Source organism: Prenolepis imparis, unplaced genomic scaffold (assembly GCF_030444845.1).
Source record: "Prenolepis imparis isolate NDT839.2.m4 unplaced genomic scaffold, iyPreImpa1.0 SCAF_12, whole genome shotgun sequence".
Classification (NCBI taxonomy): Eukaryota; Metazoa; Arthropoda; class Insecta; order Hymenoptera; family Formicidae; genus Prenolepis; species Prenolepis imparis.
Genome location: NW_028141170.1, coordinates 845,585 through 866,691, shown reverse-complemented (window position 1 = coordinate 866,691; position 21,107 = coordinate 845,585). Strand labels below are relative to the sequence as shown.

The window sequence follows — 21,107 nt, the reverse complement described above, 5'->3', positions numbered from 1 at the left end:
AATTTAAATAGCAATCAACCTTTACAACGCAATTTAAAAATTATTGCGTAAGAAACGCAAACTAGTGGAGGACTATGTATTTTCGACGAGACAATTTGTGCGTGAAAACGGTCGAGGGATTCGTATTTCCGTGAAAACAAAATATCGTAGTATGACAACGTGTTAACGTAATCGACATAAAAGCTACATGCTTTGCAAAAGAGAGAGAGAGAGAGAGAGAGAGAGAGAGAGAGAGAGAGAGAGAGAGAGAGAGAGAGAGAGAGAGAGCATGTACCGGATGTACAAATTTCTGTTGTGTCACGCCGCAGGACTCTCATGGTTAATGGCAACCGTTTATTCGACTCGCGTCCAGACTGAAAGTGGTCGATATCGGTTTTTTGATATACGATGCGAAGAGAAGAGTCAGCTGTCCCCGGATGGTTACATCGCGGAGCGAGAAATCGATCGTTTTAATATGACGCAACTTAAGAATATTAGCGGTATGCCGAAAGAGAGAAAGAAAATGCAACAGCGGGGCGAAGGGGGAGGAAGGGTGGAAACGGAACGAGTAGAGCGGAAGAATGGAACGAGGGGCAACCAAAAAAAAAAGAAAAAAAAAGGAAAGAAAAGAGAGCAAGAAGGAGAAAAAAGGAAGCAGAGCGCGGTGGAGAGTAACGTTTATTGGACGTTATTAAATATAATGCCGCGAGGCGTGTCCCCCTTCGAGAGAGTTTTCCGATAACTTCGTAATTTGCTAAAAGGATCCTCGCTGCGGGACTTTTAAGACGGTCCGTTTTCTTTCGCGATGTCTCCCATCAGTCCACTACTCGTTTTCTAACGAGGTTTGTTATCAAACTATCTCTGAACAATGCGTATGCGTGTGCATGTGTGTGTATGTAACATTTGACTGCGTAATGTAACATTATTCCAAGAGCAGCATAGCGATCATATTTTTTACGTTGTTTGTGACGTAATAAACATTTGTTTAATACGTTGATTATATTTGATTATCATCACTTCTTTCGAGTTCAGTGGGAGAAATACAGTGTTGGATTTTTTCAGGAGAGATGCTGCAATGAGGACTGACCGCCCACTTATGACGAACCATCGCAGGACCTGTCTACTTTGCAGAAACTGTCTTTAGCCATCCAAATTTAAGCGCAACCAGATGTCGACTACATAATAAGGTAAGTGCCGAAACTTGTTTGTTTGAGAAAAAATGAGAATGACTCTCCTCTTTAATAATGACTAGAACAACACAAGCGCGCACTATGCGCGCGCGCCATTCTTCGATTTTATATTTAAAAAAATGATATTTAAAAAAAAAAATATAAAGTTTGTTTAAACTTGATTAATATTTTTTTTTATAGAAATTAGCTTTTTAAAGCGTTAATTTACTAATTAAATTTTTAAATAATAATATGTTAAAAAATTAAAATAGTAATATGTTGTAAATGATATGTTATAATATCTTATTCTCGTTTAATATTTTTTGACAGAAATCAGCTGATAACTGTCAAAAATATTAATCGAGTTTAAAGTATTATATAACCTATTATTTAATACATATTATATTATTTTAATTTTTATAACGTATTATTATTTTAAAAATTAATTAGCAAATTAACGCTTTAATCGGCTGACGCTTTAATCATATATGTCATGTAGAGCTTCAATTAATTTTTTTTCAGTAGTAATATAAGACATTAATCAGACGTTGTGATTGCTCGGTAGATACACTGACAAATTATCCAAATTAATTATTATACAACAAATTAATTAATTTTTACAATAATCAAGCTTCAAATACACAAGACATCTCGAAAACATTTCTATGAATACGAGAGAGAAAATATTATTGCGGAGAAAGAGACATTCTCTCTCTCTCTCTCAATGTCTCTTAATCAGCTGATTTTTCTGTCAAAAACTATTAATAAAATTTGCTAATTAAATATTCTAGCTTACCTATTTATATTTATATTGTGTATGTTATAATTTGCTAATTAAATTTTAAAATAATAATATGGTAAAAGTTATAAAATAGTAATATGTTGTAAATAATATGTTATAATACCTTATTCTCGATTAATATTTTTTTTTTTTCTATATCTTTTAAAGCTATAATCTTTTCGAACGAATCTCCTTTGAGTTTTAATTAATTATTAATATTAAGTCATGTATATCGTATCGCGCGCGCATTATTAGAGTGAAGTTGCCGATATTTGTAGCCTCGGCCATTACCGAAACGCCGCGAGTATCAGGCAGTTGGAGCTGCGTCCCGCTGTGATTAATTAGTAAGCATAATCGTTAGAAACGATTTCTAACCTTTGTATTGCAATATTTATCAATCGCATATCATAATTTCAACGTTAATATGCAGTCGTAATTGTTCGAAACGCATATTTCACGAAAAATTGGATGCAAAATCTCTCGCCAACATAACCCAACTATCTGTTTTCGCGCGCGCGAATGTGTTGCGATCCGTGGATATATCTATCGTTAATTCTAGCTTACATATTTATATTGTGTATGTTATAATGCAAAATAATAAGATTATTCTAATATATGTATGTATTTTATTTGTTACAGGTAGCATTGCGATACATAGTGCGATTCACGCGTCGTGCCGGGAGTGCCGTGTAAAGTTTCACGAGTCGGGAGTGCCGTGTAAAGTGTCGGGCGATCGTAATTATTCGTATTTTCGCGAGTGTCGTGAGTGCTACCATGGACTAAGAGAGGAGGAGGAGGCCCGGAGTGGCATCGGGCAACTGCGGGGCAACTGTGAGGTATGCAATATAAAAACATTTTTTCTATAAACTGCATTGTTTATGAGATATTCGACGCACACATATGTAATATGTATATATATAATTTGAATATTTTGTTTTCAGATCAATGTGCTGTGACTACAACTTCGCTATTCTACGTATCGGTGAGTGAGAAATTGTATTTTATAAATTTCTATAGCTGGAATGGGAGCGTATATATGTTAAAAATATTAAAATAATATGCTTTAAATAATATGTTGTAATATCTTATCTGCGATTAATATTTTTGACAAAAATCAGCTGATAATTGTCAAAAATATTAATCGAATTTAAAATATTATAACATACCTTTCTAAAAAGGCATATTAAGTGGATTCTCGCAAGTCTTGTTGCATCCTTTCTAGAGGCAACAATATTTGCGAGAATTGACTTAACATGCCTTTTTTTAGAAAGGAATCAAAAATTGTTTTCTTATAAAGGAACCATTTATACATATATGCGCATCTTTTTCTTTCAACTGAAGATCTTTAAATAATAAGATCTTATACGCTATTGATTCTGGTATATTCAATTTTATTTAAAATCTTACCGTTTATTAATTGATCATATATGATCCGAAGAAAGATTGAATAAAATATTAAATTCTACGCTGTATTAATATCGCGTAAACGAACTCTTTCATCGAGCGTTTCAAGTTTAGTTTAAGACACATATGGGCGGTGAATCCGCGTGATACTCCGACTAAGAGCCATGGCGTGTCACCCTAATGGCAGTGTCGACGAGTGAAATTTACTTGAAAATCGCGTTAGAGCCGCGAAGTTTCGGCCGTGCGTCTAGTATTTCCGGCGGAGATTATCACGAAAGGGACTCCTGCAACGTCGAGCTCTCAAATTGAATTGAGATTACGATGGCGCTTCGTGCGTGTGCGTCTACCCCCTTCTCTCGCGAAAGTAGATGCGGAAGTTCCCTCGGAAATTCTCAGAGATGCACCTCGCAACATGCGCTTCACGTATCCAACGCCGAGTCCACTTCGATACAGGACGTATCGTGTATCTACACATTAAATTTCGATAGATTATTTCACAATAATTATTTTCTTCGTCTAACGAGAATTTTCAAGGATCCCACCAATAATTTATAATGATTTTGCGTCCGATTATTTCCGCGTTTTTCATGTAAATAAACGCAAGCAGATGCGAAAGAAGGATAAACTTGAGTACGCGTGGTATATACGTAAGTGAAGTAATTATTCGTCGAAGCGCGTTTTACCGGGGATATGACGATGTAGGGGTTGCGGGTAATGGGATGCGTTATAGAACTTCGTGATCCACTCCGGCTGCATCTAGCGGATCGGTTATCACTTTGGAGGCTTAACCAAGGATCCGTGCAAATTGAGCGCCGTATCCGTCCCGTCTTAAGGTGGTACTTCGTGTATCAGCCTCTTTGAGATTCTGGAATTTGCGCTCTGCGGGGTGTGAGAGCAAGCGGATAAGTGGATATACCCCGACTTAATCGATTATCCATCCTGCCGTGCGACGAACGCATCCTCCCGGGATATTTGCGACACGTTGATATGTTTACTCGTACACACATTGTCGCGTTTTAGATTTAAATTTAGTTTTTCCACAACCATCTCTCCGAGACACGCTAATACACATCAGCTTCGATTTAGAACGCGATTTAAATATTTCTCTCGCAATTTCCTTCCCTTTCCCTTCTCTCTTCCACATTTCTATAATAATCCACTGAGTTTTTTTATGCACGATGCAGAATTATACGGTTCAACATTAATGAGCCTTTATTATATTTTACATCTTATCGAGATATCAAAAGTGGTGTGACTTTTCTCGCTTTTAATCTCTTTATTTATAAGCTTATTCAACAAACTTTAAATAACGTTCTTAATAATTTGAATTTTTGACTATATTGTAATCGAAACTTTTTCTTCTTTTACTAGGAGAATTTTTTTTATACAGCCAAATTTAATTTAACCTACTTTCAAGTTAAGAAAGGTTACGCTAATTTGTAGCATCGAAACTGCGTACTGTAATTCTTTCTTTTTTTCGTTTAAATTCCGCTCTCCAACTCTTCGCGTCTGCGAGTTTTGATCGCAGTCGAGTTTTATCGTGTACATAGAATTAAGGATCGTGTTAATCGGGGGAGAAAGACAATCCTTCTCTCGTAGTTAATTCACGGAGATTCGACGGTGTAAGACTTGAAAACGCATAGCGAGGACGGAACAATTTATGTCTACCATAAGTACAGGATGTAGGCAAGTTTCTCACACTCTGGGTTATCACTTCGGTAGTCTTCCTTCGCGATGAGTTTAGCAAAGACTTGACTTCAACGAGCTTCTGGGTGAAGCTGAAACGCTTCGCCGGAACTTGAAGCATCGCGACGTGAAAGAACTGGAAAATTCGTTCGCGTAGAATTTTTATCAGCGTTTAAAGGTTCGGTAACCGTTTTAACCTTACGCTTTATCACCCGAAACAGAAAAATAGAAATATTATATTTTATGACGTGTGCTCGTTCAATTATTTATAATGCATTTTTCTTTTCACCTAAAAGTTCTTTAATGGATTTGAAATTGATTTCGTTTTTTAATGAAAAATTGATCTACATGCTTTATAAGCGATAAAAATAGATAATAGAATTTTAGTCTTTCACGATCTTGAATGCTATTTAAACGCAAATTGCTATTATCTCATTTGAAATATTTTTTCCTTCAGTTAATAATTATTTTATTTCTCAAATATAGTACTGATGATACTTGCTATTTGTATAAGAGGTTTGAGAAATTGAATATAATCGATTAGCTCGCGCACGTTACAGTTTCTTAATTGGAAAATAATAATTTTCGAGGAATGATGATATATTTTCATTGTTTTTGTTGGATGACGTGGATATTTATTGACAATGTCGTCTAATTTGTTACTCGAGTAAGCAGCTGAATACGAGCGAAGGCTGCGCTAGTATTTGTGACTGCATTGTATTATTATCCTCCTGCGACACTCCTGCATAGATACAGTAAGGCATCGACGAAAATCCGACATTGTTCTCGCGTTATCGGAGGTAACGCAAATAGGCTAACTTCCAGGGCCATGAACCAAGTGCGAAATAGCGCGATATACAAAAGGTACGGTTGGAATGTGAATTTACGCTCGAGAAAATCGGAAATCAAATTGAAAGATCGAAAACAATTGTATCTGCCAATCTTGTCGACCGAGTTCGTATCTGTTTAGTTATAGATGCACTTTATCTAATAATAAGTGTATACAAATTTCACCTTCGATTCGTAGATGCGAAAAATAAAACACGTCGTGGCTGGTCGATGCTTTTTTTCTTTTTCTTTTTTTAGAATTTTTTCCTCCGCATAAAAAGATCGCAAGTGGCGAGAGATTTCCATGGGGAATCTCTTGGATTTTGAAGATTATGATATAGTTATCTTTCTTTAATCTAGTTCTTCCCTCTGCCGCGTTGTCCATCGCCACCTTCTACATCAACTCTCTAGCTTTTTATTATCGCGATATCTCGTGGGAGCCATTCATACTTATTACGAGACGAGGAGCACAGCGTGCGGTCCGTCGTTTTATCGAAATTTTTCGACTAAGAAATCCGCGCCGCTATACAAAAAGAAAACAAATCGTTAAATCGGTAAATCATCCTCGTAAAATGAATCATGAACGCACGATATATTTGTAAGAGAAAAATGATAGGAGAGAAAAATCTCTCTTGCGAGCGCTAACAATAAGTTGTATCTGACTTTATTCAAAAATGTTCCACATCTAGCGAATCATCTTTCACTTATATAAATTTTCCGACTGATTAGAAAGAGAGACAGAGAAAATTTTCGAAACAAATGCGTTTGTAACGCAAAGTTGGTATATTTAAAACGTATATAAAAGCATTTTCAGACGACGATGGGAAAAAATACCAACGAAAGAATAAGGTCGATAGGTGAGTAGCGCGTCATTAAAGAACACGGTTAGCCACGCAACCCCGACATTAAGCGCTTTCAATCGACGTTCGATGCTCTACCTAAGTAATCTATTAGCGTCATCCTCGGGTGGCCGCAGTTGGCCGAGGTACAGCGATATCTATTCATCAGGGGAGGTAAATCTACGAATGACGATTGGTCGGCCAGAGTTCATTCTGGCAACGTGTCCAAGATCATTGTTCCCTTCCTCGCCCGTGTCCCTCATTCGCGCGAGGCAGTTTCAACGTGCGCAAAATGCATCGTACTCATTCGTTGTCTTCTCTTCCGTTTCGCTGGGATCCTTAACTCTAAAGTTAGTTTATCCCCCCGCAATAACCCCTTTCTTTTCTCTCTCTCTCTCTCTCTCTCTCTCTCTCTCAAAATACACGTACATGAGGTTGTTGTCTCCATCGGCCGACGTTGCTTTCGATCGAAAGCGTTTGCAGTCTTGTCACGGTCCGTTGAGTAAATTCGCAGGAGAATCCCAATCGTTTCTCTTTCTCTCCTTTCCTTTTTCTCTTAACCCCTTCTGCCCGTCACATAAGAAAGCACGGTTAACAACGACAGTGTCGCGAAAGTGAGAAGAAAACTACTACTACTGGATCTGGAGACCGTATTGCCCTTCTCTCGTTACAGGCGTCGTCATAAGGTGAGGCTCGAGCTTCCGCTGTTTCTTGACCGAGTGTCTTCAAGCTGGAGCTAGCAAAGAGGGCTTTCGGCCCGAGGGGGTGAGTAAATCGGCTTCGTTCTTTGTTCTACCGGAAGTCTGCGTCGCGTCCATCCCCTGCCGGTAGACGCGCTCTCTGATCGTTCTACTTCTCGTTTTTATCGTATACACGTATCTGCAATCAATCAGAAGTTTACTCGCTGTTGCCTCTCTATCGAGTCTTTTGGCTTACGTGGACACTTCTACGAAAGATTGTTAAGAAGAATTTGCGAAACAGCTTTGTAAATCATTTTCACCTTCACAAAGAAGAAAAATTATTTCTATTTTACAAATATTTGATGCTTGCAAAAGTACGCACGATCTATTACAAGGATTATCGGATTAAAATTATTCTGCGAAAGCTATCGTTTTTTTTCGATATTTAATTATTTTGAAAATTTGAGTAGTGATAGACATTCATAAAAAAAACTGCCCTCTTATAATTTAATTAATCTTAAAAATGATTTAATATTATACTAATGCATCAAGTTGTTCAATTTAATATGCTCTTTCCTTTTCATTCGTTTCCTTTGACTGAACTATCATGCTGCTATCATGATATCGTGATATTTTCTCCACAAATAGAGACCACCGTCTAGTTTCAACAAATTGCTCTGGCAAAAGCGACGATACCCGTCTTATGATTGATGATAGCTGTCGCGTAATTGGCGAAAGGTTTGAGTAGCTTTAGTAGAGAGAGTAGAAAGCTTTGATGCGAGACGCACCTTTGATAAGATCCATCTGACATCTCTAAACATCGGACAAATGGACTCGCGGCGAGTCGTTACGGGGAATTTAATGTTTATATGCGTGCGCAATGATGAGGATACCATGTTATCGTCTCTGTGACGAGCAGCAACATTTCGGCCATTTCGGCCGCATCAGAGAGAGGCGTAATGTTCTTGGCAACGCGGTGCGATACACAATGTTGTGGCACTTTGATTAGTAGCTCTCGGTAAGAGCGCCCATGTACACCGATGACCTGTAGTTGACGTGTGTTCCCTATTGGCGTCTGTTTGACCTAAAACGCACAGCTATGTATGTAGCTCGCGCAATAATCAAACAAACGATACGCCACGATTAACGCCGCGATATAATAAGGTAGCGAAATTTTAAACGCTACACACTAATATCTCCTAATCATAAAATGTTTTTTTAATCACAGATTTTCTCTGGTTAATTTAAATTCGATTTTTCCATAGCGAAAAATATCGAGGCATCGATGATTTTTGAGTCTTGGCAAGCAATTGAAAAGGCTTTTTGTAAACTACACTTTTTGGAGAGCAAAAAATTACATTTTTCAGTTGACCTCACGAGTTTATTCTATTTTGAAAATAAAATTTTAATTTGAAACTCAGTTATTACAAGATGATGAAAAAAATGCAATAAATGACGATTTAATTCGAAACATTTTCATTGAAATAAACTTCAAAAATCGATTTCAAATTATTTATTATTTAAAGGATATCTGGTAATTTGGGATGTCCTGTATGTGATTTCTGGATACAAAATCCGATTATATTTTATTTTTTCCCGCGATTAACACGTTATGACTATTACAGACAGATAATAATTTTATTATCGATTCTACGCAAGAGTTTAAACATTCACAAAATGCAAAAATTAATGTAAGAAATTAGCGTGCTTTTGCATTAAAACTGATGATCATTTCTCGATGACTAATCGCCGACGGGGATTTGGTTTTGTCTGCCGTGCGTTGTGATTAAAATTAATTTGTCTCTCTTTCTCTCTCTCTCTCTTTCTATGTCTATCTCTGTCTCTTCACGCGGTGCGAAAATTCATATGCAATCACGCTCCCCGTGTTTGGACTGTTTCGCGCGTGGATTTTCACGTAAATACATCCCCTGATTTCCGCCGAAATCCGGGTCAAGTCAATACTCGTCATTTAAACTAGCGCGACGATATTATATACCGCGGTTGCGAAAAAGTGTTTACAGCGAATGTAATGTCACGCTGCGAATATTAACAGAGATTAAATTTATCGCTGTTTATCGCATTTCCATTTTTGGCCGGAAAAAAGAAAATACTCGTATCATTTACATTTGATATATTTGCAATACACGAAAGAAATACATAATCACACTTTCTCTCCCTGGTCATCTAATAAGTTTTTGAATAGATAATGCTTTTCGGAATAAAAGAATCCATTTGCTAGAAAGCTTTTCTATATACGCAAAGGTATATCATTTGTATATATACTTATTAGACGCTGAACAATCGAAGTTGTTTCGCGAATAAAACACGAAGTGTATCGCGGACTTTCTAAGGCGAGTTGACATGTTAAATAGTTCACTGTCTACGTGGCACGACGATAAATGTCGGATCATTTTTCATCTTTTCCCGTCAGCAGAATTTTTGACGTTGCTTTTGACGTGCCTTATAGTGCGCCTTTTGGGAAAATAGAATAAATCGCTGGAAAAAAATATTACACTTACAATTTTATGCAATGTCATCTTGAATCCTGTCAATCTTGACAAGCGAGCGAGCAAACTCTCGCTAAATTTTCAATGTGAAAAATTGATATGTATAAAAGAGACCTGTGTTTTTTAAAAAATTTTGTAATATAGTGTTGCGCCGATAGACATATCTTGGACACTGTTGCTCGCATATATGAATAATTATAAGAAAATTATTAAAAAATTTAACATACATTTGAGAGAATTCAGGATCGCAGTTGAGAGGTGATGAAAGCAATTTTACACTCACTTTGATGTTAAACCCGCGAATCACGGGAGCGCCAGCCGAAAATTCTAGATGAACCGTGTCTTGTCTCCGGGGTGTGGTGGCGGGGCGGGGGGGGGGGGGGAGGAACAGAGAGATGAGAAAGAGAGAGAGAGAGAGAGACTTTATGTGAGCCGATGAGGGTAAAAAGAGGGTGTGCGCTGCGGAGTGGGGGTAGGCACGACGATGCATTTAATAATTAACTCGCTGGATACACGACGATGGATGTCTGACGGGGTTTCGTCAAGAGGGAACGAGGGGAAGGAAACGCAAGGGGTTTGTTGCAGAAGTGGAGGTCGGCGGAGAATGAAGGCGCGGGCGCGGAGGGTGGAGGGACGGAAGAGGGGCGAGTGAATGGAGAGGGTGAGGGGGATGGTGAGGGCACGGGGTGAGTCGAAGCGACTGCAGACGGGGCGCGAGGGAAAGGGGTAATGCTTGGGGTAGGTAGGAAGGTTGGCAGCCGGAATGGCTCTCGTGGATGCTGCGCAACGATCAATACACCACGTGATGCCACGCGTCACATCTCTCTCGCGCCCGCTTCCCTCCTCTCCCCCTTCAACCCCGCATACCCTTCTTTGCTCACTTTCTCTCTCTCTTTCTCTTTCCCTTGCCGGTTCTCGGTCTTTGTCTTGCTCCTTTCTCTTTTTAGCGTAGCGACGGCCTATCGCCGTTTCCTTGACTTCGTGACGTAATGCCGATCCAAACAATGAGGTGCACGACGCGTTTATTTTATTTCTGAAAATACCTCAATCGAGATATGTTGTTGTATCGTTTTGTTTTAATTGAAACTTCGATCGTTGGGACTTTTATTCATTTTTTTTTCTAAATATACTAATAATATGCCATCAGATGGGAGGGAAGATACAGAGAGAGAGAGAGGGAGACTGCTACATATCTTTTTTTAAAATATAGCATATGTGTGAAGTCTGTTCGGATGTATATGACTGCATATCATTCTACTATAGTATATTCGTTCATCCCTTTTTTTATATTGAGGAATAACGAGACACATTAATGAATTTAAAGACTGCGATACACTATTCTGATCTTGTCATGTATTTGCTGGTCATTCGATTAGAATTGATGTTCTGTCATAATTTTATCAGTCGTGTGACACGACAATCTGCAACTCGTTTTCTCGAGTTTATGTTGAGTATATTTTCCAGTAGCTGAATATATATTTTGTTCTGAGAATATCCCTCAGCACACACTTCGACGATTCGTCGTGTATATGTCCTTTGTGTTTGGCTGGGTGACTATGATATACCTCGGGAATGTGATTTATACCGTTCGAAAGCTCACATGGATTTAACAATGCGGCGACTGGAAACTACCATTTGCGGAAATCGGCTAACGAATTCCATAAACTACAATCGTTGGGTACGATCCGTACAGTTGTATAATTTTAGAAAGAATTTTAGAATAAAAAGTAAACAATTAATGATTTTGATGAATCAATTTCGTTAAGCGGATGTTTTAGAAAAAAAATTTCGGCTTTAAAAAACGTTCCAGATTAACCATATTTTGTCTACGCGGTATAAAAAGCGAAGAAATATATATTATAAAAAATAGATTAATACTTTGTAACAAAAACAAAACCAATTTTGTGATTTTTGAAAATTGGAGAACAAATTTTTTATTTATATTCACAAAGGATTTGGTCTTTTAGTCACAGAATTATCCTCTTTTTATGATTATTCTTTTTCCATTTCGTTTTGATGGGAAAATAGAACATCAGATGAAATCTATGCAATAATATGTGAATATTGATAGATTCGTAAACTTCAACATTAAATATATTTTCATAAAACGCTTAATAATTTTCATAAAGCGTTTAATTGCGCTCTGACATTTACATTTATCGTTCCGAGAGAAATATACACACGCAAACAATTCTATATAATATCACGGATTGTTCTAGAGAGACGGTATTTCGAGGACTTTAAACTAGATGGCTAGAATTTCATGAGAATCATTTATGTTGCATGGGGAGAGAGAAAGAGAGAGAAAGTTTATGCAATTAACGTTATTTGTTAATTACTTTCCAGCAATAATATCTTCTCTAATAAAGACTCGTTGTATATCCGCGAATATTTGTACTTGTGTAAACTTATCACAAGAATACGTTTATTACATACATATTTTATCCCCCTTTTTTTTAAAATAAAAAAATTGCTTGTGAATTGTCGTGTTTTTTTTTCTTTTTTTTCAACAAAATAGATGAGAGGCTTGTTGCGAAAAATGTTAAACGCGTTTATCGGATATAATTTGTGCATAGGCTCGCGCGCTTAATATCTCCTGCGGTGAAACTTGGTCGATAAAATTTAATTTGCACGACGTACGAAGCGGCTCGCCGTTTAGGTGCGACGATACACCAGTGCGATATATAACAGGCGTAAAAATTCTAGGAAAAAGTTCGCAAACGTACGAGCGAGGACTCTCGACGCTATAGAGAATGGTTTAAGCTGAATATTTTCAACGTTAAATAACGACGTAGTAGAGCAAGGTGAAAGGAACGTGGTTTAAATTACGCCTACATAATTAAGCTCATCATATTTTAATTTACTGTAAAATGTATTTTATAATTACTACTCGTGTTGTATTATTTCTGCAATTTTTTTTTCTGGCCTCTGATAAATTTACGGATTTAGAAACGGCATGAAAAAGTTGTCAATGTTATCGACGTCGTTGAAAATTTCTCTCTTTGGCGATACAGATTTAATGTATGTATGTGTGTCGCGTACGTGTATATGTGCAGGAGGATAACGATCAAGGGGAAATAAGGCAGCAGAAAGGATACGTTAGAGTGTCACAGGCTTAAATATTCATCCGAGATCAATCGACCGGATCTGCAATTTCGGATCGTTTCAGACGACGCGAAATAAACGGTTGCATCCAACTTTTTTATTCCTTCCTCATAGAATTTAAAGCAAATATCTTTTTACATTGATATTAAGTTCAATTTTTTTAAAGCTAACAATAAGTCATTATTTTTCATAGCGTCAATTCGCGTTGAATTTCTTCTATCTATACATGTTTTTGTAATTAAATCTCAAATAAAAAATTTATTAAAGTAGATTAAAATCCCGTTAAAGTAAACTGTTAAAGTGCACTTGAAATTAAACAAAACTGTATAGTCTTATTAACTTTTTTATTTGGCAAAGTTTAGCTTGCGAAAAAAACATTAATTTTCAATCGCTTGTAACTCAAAAATGATTGATGCCTCGATATGTTATTTAAGAAAATTGGCCACAGAAATTGCTATTAAAAGAACATCCAGTATTATTTATATATATTTAAAGCACATATATATAGAAAGCGTCTTGAAATGTTCTGCATATTTTATACTGAACGTTAGATCCTTATTTAATGTTAATGTTGGCTTTTAAGGATTGGTTGCATTCAGTGTATAAACCGGGTGATAAAGATGGGGTTAACTTGGGGGAAAACTTTGCACAAGATATCACAAGGCAGATCTCGTACTCTCGTGTATATACCTGCCTGCGCAAATTTCAACATCTTTTCATTGTTCGCCAAGCTTTGCGCGCGCAAGTTGTCAGGAACAGCGGTCCCGTATCCTTCTCAAAAGTACTTTTGAAGGTAGTATTCTGAAAAGGCTTGCAACGGTACGCGCGCGATTCGCGCAATCTATTTTCGAGGTTTGGCTTTGTGTCGAGACTCTTGTGTGAATTCGGCCTTCCTTCCTTCCCGGCCAAAAGCGCGCGAAATCAATTTTCTTGTCTTCAATCTCGCTTGCCGATGACATGACTTGACGTCGCGCGGCCCGGCATATTTTCAATAAACAGCCGACCTAAAACTGCCAAAATGTCGTCGATCGGGAACACGTCGAGCGATACGAATTAATCGTTTATTTTCACCCCGGTTTCGCTCGGATTATAATTTTCAGAATATTTCCTTTTTTCGCTCTTCAAAAATCTTGCTTCATATATTTTTTTATACACAACTTGAAAGTCTCATTTTGTTTTTAAAAGTGAATACAAAAGATCTCATCCACACATACGCGTATTTATTGCGAACTGAATGTAAAATGTGGAAGAGTAATTTAAAGAGAGAGAAATAAAAGTAATCCTGAAGAGATAAACCAACTGTATAAATACATATATCGAAAAGCAATCGATCCTTTTAAGAGGACTCTCTCTGTAAGAGGCTAAAAAAAGATGAATAAACGTATATTACTAGTATAGCTATCAACATAGCTTTAATCGACGTATCCTCTGGGGGAAACGAAATAATTTCTTCAAATTCTCGCAGGCGAATTAAATTCTCTCCCTCGCGCGCGTATCGCTCGTTCCGTGATTTCGCCATTTCCGCGGTAAAATACAAATGAACGTTCGTCCAGGCACGAAAAAGCCGAGATGCGACGAGTCAGCGCTGTCGGGACGCTCTTTTTTTTACGAAAACCATGGACACCGGCCAATCAGTGAGGTGACAATGATTTAGGCGCGCGTTCACCGAATTGCCGTCCCGGCAAACACGACCACGCACGTGCGTGTGCGATCCCGTGTGTGTGTGTGTGTGTTTGTGTGTGCATGTGTATGAGTGAGAGAGCGAACTGTCTCATGAAACATTCATGCCGATACTGCCCCGTGTGACACCGCTTAACCCCGGCTCTCCAAAACGCGCGGTAGTCGAGATAGACCACGATGTATTTTCGACGTGGCGGTAAGTCACCTGGTATGTATCATCTGGTGACTGTGTATATCGGGAACTAATCCTAAACTTTCGGAAACCATAAAGCCTCAAATAAAGCGCTACATCTTAGAAAAATACAAAGAGATACTCTTGGATTCCGAAACAAAATTCAATTATATATCACGCGAGATGTCTGATCATAAATACGGGAAATTCTCTCGACGATTCTCTTGTATTATAACATTGGCACATTTTTTACAACTGTCCTTTCGATGACCAATTATCGAAGATGATGGTAATGTTTTATCGAGCGATTTTTCGTCGGCGCGGTCATAATTTTCCGTTCGCAACCTAACTAAACTATGGGCGATGGAAGGAGTCAGAGCTGCGGCGAAGTTATTAATCCCGCTAACAGGAGGCAAAGTGTACTTTGTACGCTCGCTTTGCCTGCCACTCCGTGTTTAACTTTCCGTTCAAAAGCACCAAACCATAACACGGCGATATATTCGCACGTAGTGTCACAGTTTGAAAGCTCTCCCCCTCCCCCGCTGTCGAACTTTCGTTTTCTCATGGCAGAAGTTCAGTGACCAGATATCCTGACGTTGACCTGCCGATATCACTGACCAAGATATGAGAGCGAGCGAGAGAGAGAAACTTCTTTGGAAGTTCTCTTCTAATTCCACAATTTTATGAGATACAAGAGACTGTACATCTCCGTTATGTCAAACTTTTATCCGCGCAATCCGCAAACGATGAGATACCAGAATAAAATTATAAAAGGAAGAAAAGATTAGATCAAGTTGATAAGACGAGAAGAAAAAACGTAAGAGCAAGAGAGTGATTTATTTCCGCTATTTTTTTTATGTCGAATACGATTCTCAGTTTCTTTAAATTGTTCTTTCACGTTATAATTTCGAGAAATTTGCAGGTAAAACTGGAAAAAAGCTATTTTAACGTACTATAATCATAATAGAGTGGATGTTACATTTAAGAAAAGACTGTCATAATTTATTGATTTCGATATTTTGAATTTGTCAATTTTGACGTGTATTTCATATATGTATATTTGACAATCTGAAAAACTCTCAATTTTGAATAAACATGTTGAATAATATTTAAGGGATGTTCTAATTCGCTATTTTCTCGCAATAAATTTCATATTTAATTATAAAATACTTAAAAATACATTAAAGTGGCTTTTTTTGCAACTGGAACTTTCTCAAAATGATACCGTCATGGAGCAATTTAAAAGTCGTATTCTTTTTTTTTTATTAGAAAAAAAAGATATTATTTTTTGTTAAACTATAATAAATATTTATTATAATCATAATCGTCGCGCATAATCGCAACAACTTATAAAATGCCTCTTCAAACACGTATACATAAGCAAGGGAACTTGTTTGCCGGTTAAAGCTAATTTCAAGCGAAGATCTCCTTTGCAATGGAAAAAAATACAACCCCGATAATGGCTTAATCCCATTCGATCATAGTGAAGGTCCCGCGAAGGAATATGCACCTTGGAGAGTCGATACGGGTAAGCGAACGCATAAGCTACTCTCTTTCTCTCTCTTGTTTCCTTCTCTCTCTCTCTCTCTCTCTGTTCCTCGTAGAAACTGGAAGACATCATAAATATGATAATAGATGGTTTAGGAACGGCGTGTTCGGCATACCGATAAGTTTCCTATCATCGTTCCGCCCTGTCTTGCCCGAGCGAGATGAGAGCGAGAGAACCCCTTCGGGCTTCGTGTTGCCGGCAAACATTTAAATTCGAGGACGTGGCGCAATTAAAAGCTTTAGAGAAATTCTCCAACCCTTCCTCCCCCTCTCTCCTCTCCGCCTGCCTTCACCCGCACGCGCGCGTTTGTGCAACGATGCAGCAAGCCGTGGCGATAAAACTTGTTTCGTCTCTCCGAGCTCGCGCGCGACGTCATTTTCTCGCCTCTTTTCTCGCGTGCGCGCAAGCAAGCAACGGCGAAATCTCTCGGCGAGGAAGTCGCCGAGAAGAAGACGCAATTCCAACATCCGTAAACAACGCGATTACGCGCGCCGCACCCCGCGTTTCACCCCCTTCCGCCCTTTTCCGCGATTCCACTCATCGCGGATTCTCTCTGATGGCTGCGTGTAATGGCGGATTTGCATATTATTTTGGTTCCCTGTGCTCGCTTCTCCATCCACATGCCGCTCTTATCTTAAAACTGTTCACCCTTTTATCAGATAATAGTTACTATTTTCTTCTTTTCGCTGCATTTTTACAATTGTCAATTTCGCAAATACATGTAAGGTGAAAGATATAAGACCCGAATCTTCGAACGCATGTAAGGGACCTCACGGATCTAAATAAAAAATCCGCCACTGTCCCGACACGAGAGTTAAAAATATTTCATTAAAATTAATGAAACCCTGCCAACGCTCACACACGTAAGGGGGAGACCGGGACGATAATTGGAGAGGTCTCGACTATATGGCAGCTGCACAACCCTTTGTACGGTTCACCCACTCCCCTTCAGCCGCTGCAGCCCTCGTTTAAGCATATCACCCTGTGTTTCTCTGTGTCACCTTCCATGAATTCTTTCTCTTTCTCTCTTTTTCTCCGTCTGTTTTATTATTTAAAAAAAGAAACATTATTTCCATAAAGCGGAGAAATCGATTGCGGATCGAATGCGTGGAAAAACAATACAATCGTCATATATCAACGTTGGCTGTCTACGAAGCCACTGTATTCGCATCTCATCGTTAAATGTAATCGCTTATTGTTGTGGCACACGATACACACTGAAATTCATATCATCAATTTATATTAGGCAGACAAAACTGGAGATCAAACGTGTGTTTAGTTAAATGTGAAAGGATGATATTTAAATGTTATATATTTAACAATTAAATACGACCGAATAAACGCGCACGCTGTGAAATAAAATAAAAGAAATATTAAAACATTATATGAAAAGAGCAGTATCAATTGCAATCTATGTGTATATGTTATGTTTCTCAACTCGTGGTATATATAGTATATGAATAATAGAGAGATTCTTCTCAGAACAACTCGCGGAAAAATTATTTGAAATTGTTTTCAAAATTATTTCCCTCTCTTGTCTTTCTTACGTGTTAAAAAGATGCTGAAGCACTCGGAAAATATTTATCCGCAATAATGACGATTCGCGGATCCCTTCACGTGCGGTCCAAGAGACTTGACCCTTTAAGCCAGACGGGATTTTCTATGGCCTCCACCTGTATATGGCTGTATGTATTGTGAGTCCTCTCTTTCTCTCTCGTAAAAGAGTTTTTTGCACACACCCATACGCTCGAACGATTACGTGTACACTCGGGCGAGTTTGCTGGCTCGATACACGTGTGCATACATGAGCGCGATATCCCATATCGTACTGCACAGAAACTCCCTACTGAGGGAGAGAGGAAGAGAGAGAGAGAGAGAGAGAGAGAGAGAGAGAGAGAAAGGGAGTGACAAAGAAGGGAGAGCTTTCAAAGCTCTCGCGCCTCTCGCCCAGACTGTCATTTCGATCCTGACTGAAACAGCCCCAGCGGTTCTCAGCCGGAAAAACTCGTTGCGAAAGGTGGAATAAAGCCTGGTCGGGTTTTCGCCGAGAACTCGATGATTGACAGCGTGCGGCTACGTGGATAACGAGCGACGCGCTTTATGAAAAATGTACATTGCGAAGTGATTTTCCTGTACAAACGATAATATACAGGGCGACCGATAATTGGGTACACTATTGTCCGTCAGACGAGTCATCTTATTGATACGAAATATTTTTACATATAAATGCGGACATATACAAGATGTCTCAAAGTTATCGAATGTCTTTTTGAGAGCAAATTTTCTGGTCGGATGATTATTTCTTTGCGAAAATAAAGGCATTAAAATTGTCGAGTTAAATGATTAAAAAATAAACCTTTTTTCACAAACTAAATTATGTTGAATTGAAACGTTAACAAAATTACATTCAATTAATTTCAATTGTAAAATTTTTTTATACTATTTTATAATTTGAGGCTTACAAAAATATATGTAATAAAAAAAATTAGAAACTTGCAAAAGAGAATTATGATCTCCCTCGACATTTGCGTAAGGAAAATTCAATTTCAAATTGGCCAGAAAAATGCTAATCTAGAGAGACATTCAACGCTTTTACGTATATACATAAAAAATACACTTAATTTTCAAGAAATTTTTAATTACTGCAATCTTGCTCCAAGAAAATGGAATTACGACACTCTAATCTTTAATCCTTTTTTTGTAAAAAATTCATTGTGGTATATAAGCATTTTAAAACCGGCAATGACAAAAACTGTATTTTTGTTTTTATCAACTTTTTTCTCTCAACAGATTATTACTTTGGATCTACAAAATGCGTAGAAAATATGACAACTTTGTCATTGTTAAAAATTCATGCTTGCACATGGAGAAAATTTTACAATATAAATTACATGAAAAATACATTCACTTGTACAAAATGTATTGTAAATAATTTGTGGAATTTATTTATTTATGCATCAAAATATTTGAATAATTACAATAATCCTTTGTTAAATATAATATATATATATATATATATATATATATATATATATATATGTATATAATATTATTAAATAAATATATCATAATTTCTCTCATATGTGTTAGTATGTTCCATGATTACAAAAAATTAGATTAATTATTGTAATTTTTACTATATTTTCTCCATGTTATATAGTCACAGTAAAAGCTTTGTTAACTCCATTTTCTGAAAATACGGATAAATTCAAATACTTTCTCTCGCGTGATTAGAAGAAAAATGAAAGGTAGACGAGCGCGATCCTCGAAAAGACGAATCTTCTTTTAACGAGCACCCGGTATATCCCGTCGTGTGTATGCAGCAGTAGTGGGTCCGTTGTAACGCTTCGGCTGGTTCCTCTGCCCTCTCGCGCCCCTTTCTCGTCCTCTCTCTCTCTCCCCCTGCACCTTGGTGGAAAGCATGGCAGAGGAGGAAGAGAGGGTGCGCAGACACCCCACCTGCCCCCCTCGTCTCGCTCGCCCCTTTTCGCCCTCCCTCTCGCCCACGCCATGATCAATATTACGCCCCAGAGCTACGGCATCCAAACCGACCTCGAGACGGACTTCTTCTTCCTGCTCAAAGCATCTCTCCGAGCGGCGGTGCAGCTTCCGTCTCGAAACTTTTCCAACACGCGAAACCGGAAACCGCAGCGAGAAATTAAAAGCTAGAAGAGCGTCGGCTCTGCCTGGATCACGCTAAGGGAGTCTCACGCTGCGAAGTTTCTCTCTTCTCTCTCTCTCCTCTGCCTCATCCCCTCTTACGCCGGAAGGAGCCGGAATGGAGCCGATAATAGTCCCGGTAATTGCGTTGCTCGCTTGGGCTGTCATACGAAATCGCCGAGATTGATTTCGCGGGCACGATAAGTGCCGCGGTCAAGTCCGTTCTGGATTTGTCGATTACAATTGAGCGAACAATCCTTTTGCGACAGCAATGAGTTTGTCGTCCCCTTCCAATGCCGTTATATTCCGGAATCGTTTCCGCAACGTCGTCGATAAAGTCAACAGTCTCTCGAATTTCGTAGCAGGATGGAACCAAATTATTTCTTTTTTTTTTTTTTTTTACAATAACGTACAGGACAACCGAAATAAAGCTTCGCAATGTATATGCAAGTTATAAGGAAAGATCAAAGTTGAATAATCTCTTAATCCTGAATATATTACAAGTTCTTTGAGAAAGTAAGTCAATATAGCATTTGAAAGGGGTACACATGCTTATACAGTCGACGCGGTCCACAAGTTTGACCAGTTTACGCTCCGCGTAAATTCACATCACGGTTGAAGCTATCAATTTGATCCCCTGTGAATTCTTCTGAGAAGTACAGCGACGGCTGATTCCTACACCAAAGGGATCAGCTAGCAGCTTCGATCAATCAGGTTGAGAACCACCGGAGGCTAAATCCCCGTCTGGACGGGATATATTCGCGCATTTGTACAAGTAGTAATATAGTGGTTTGATCAGGCGGGAGAAGGCGCGACAGAGTGCTCATTTCGCGTGACATTCGTGGCGTAACCTTCTGGAGGGACTGTACACGGCTAGGTCAGGGACTGTACGTCTGCCTCTCCAATCTGCAAGCTATTGTAACACTCCTCCGCGCTTGACTCAGCCTCTCTATCTCTCTCTCCGTTTCTTCGTCCTCTTTTGCACGTTCGTCGTCGCCGTCGTCGCCGCCGTCTTCTCGGCCTCTTTTCCGCCTCTTTCGGCCTCTTCCTTCTGCTCGAAACGCCTCT

The 21,107-nt window shown here is 38.4% G+C and overlaps 1 protein-coding gene across 1 annotated transcript in view; it reads left to right on the top strand.

Annotated features, from left to right (window-relative positions):
- Mub (poly(rC)-binding protein mub) overlaps positions 1-21,107 on the top strand; it is a 124,528-nt gene that overhangs the window by 9,193 nt on the left and 94,228 nt on the right. The window contains exons 2-4 of the mRNA XM_083051911.1: positions 1,042-1,166; positions 2,569-2,765; positions 2,871-2,911. The gene's annotated coding sequence lies outside the window, so the exon portion shown is untranslated. The remainder of the gene's footprint in view (positions 1-1,041; positions 1,167-2,568; positions 2,766-2,870; positions 2,912-21,107) is intronic.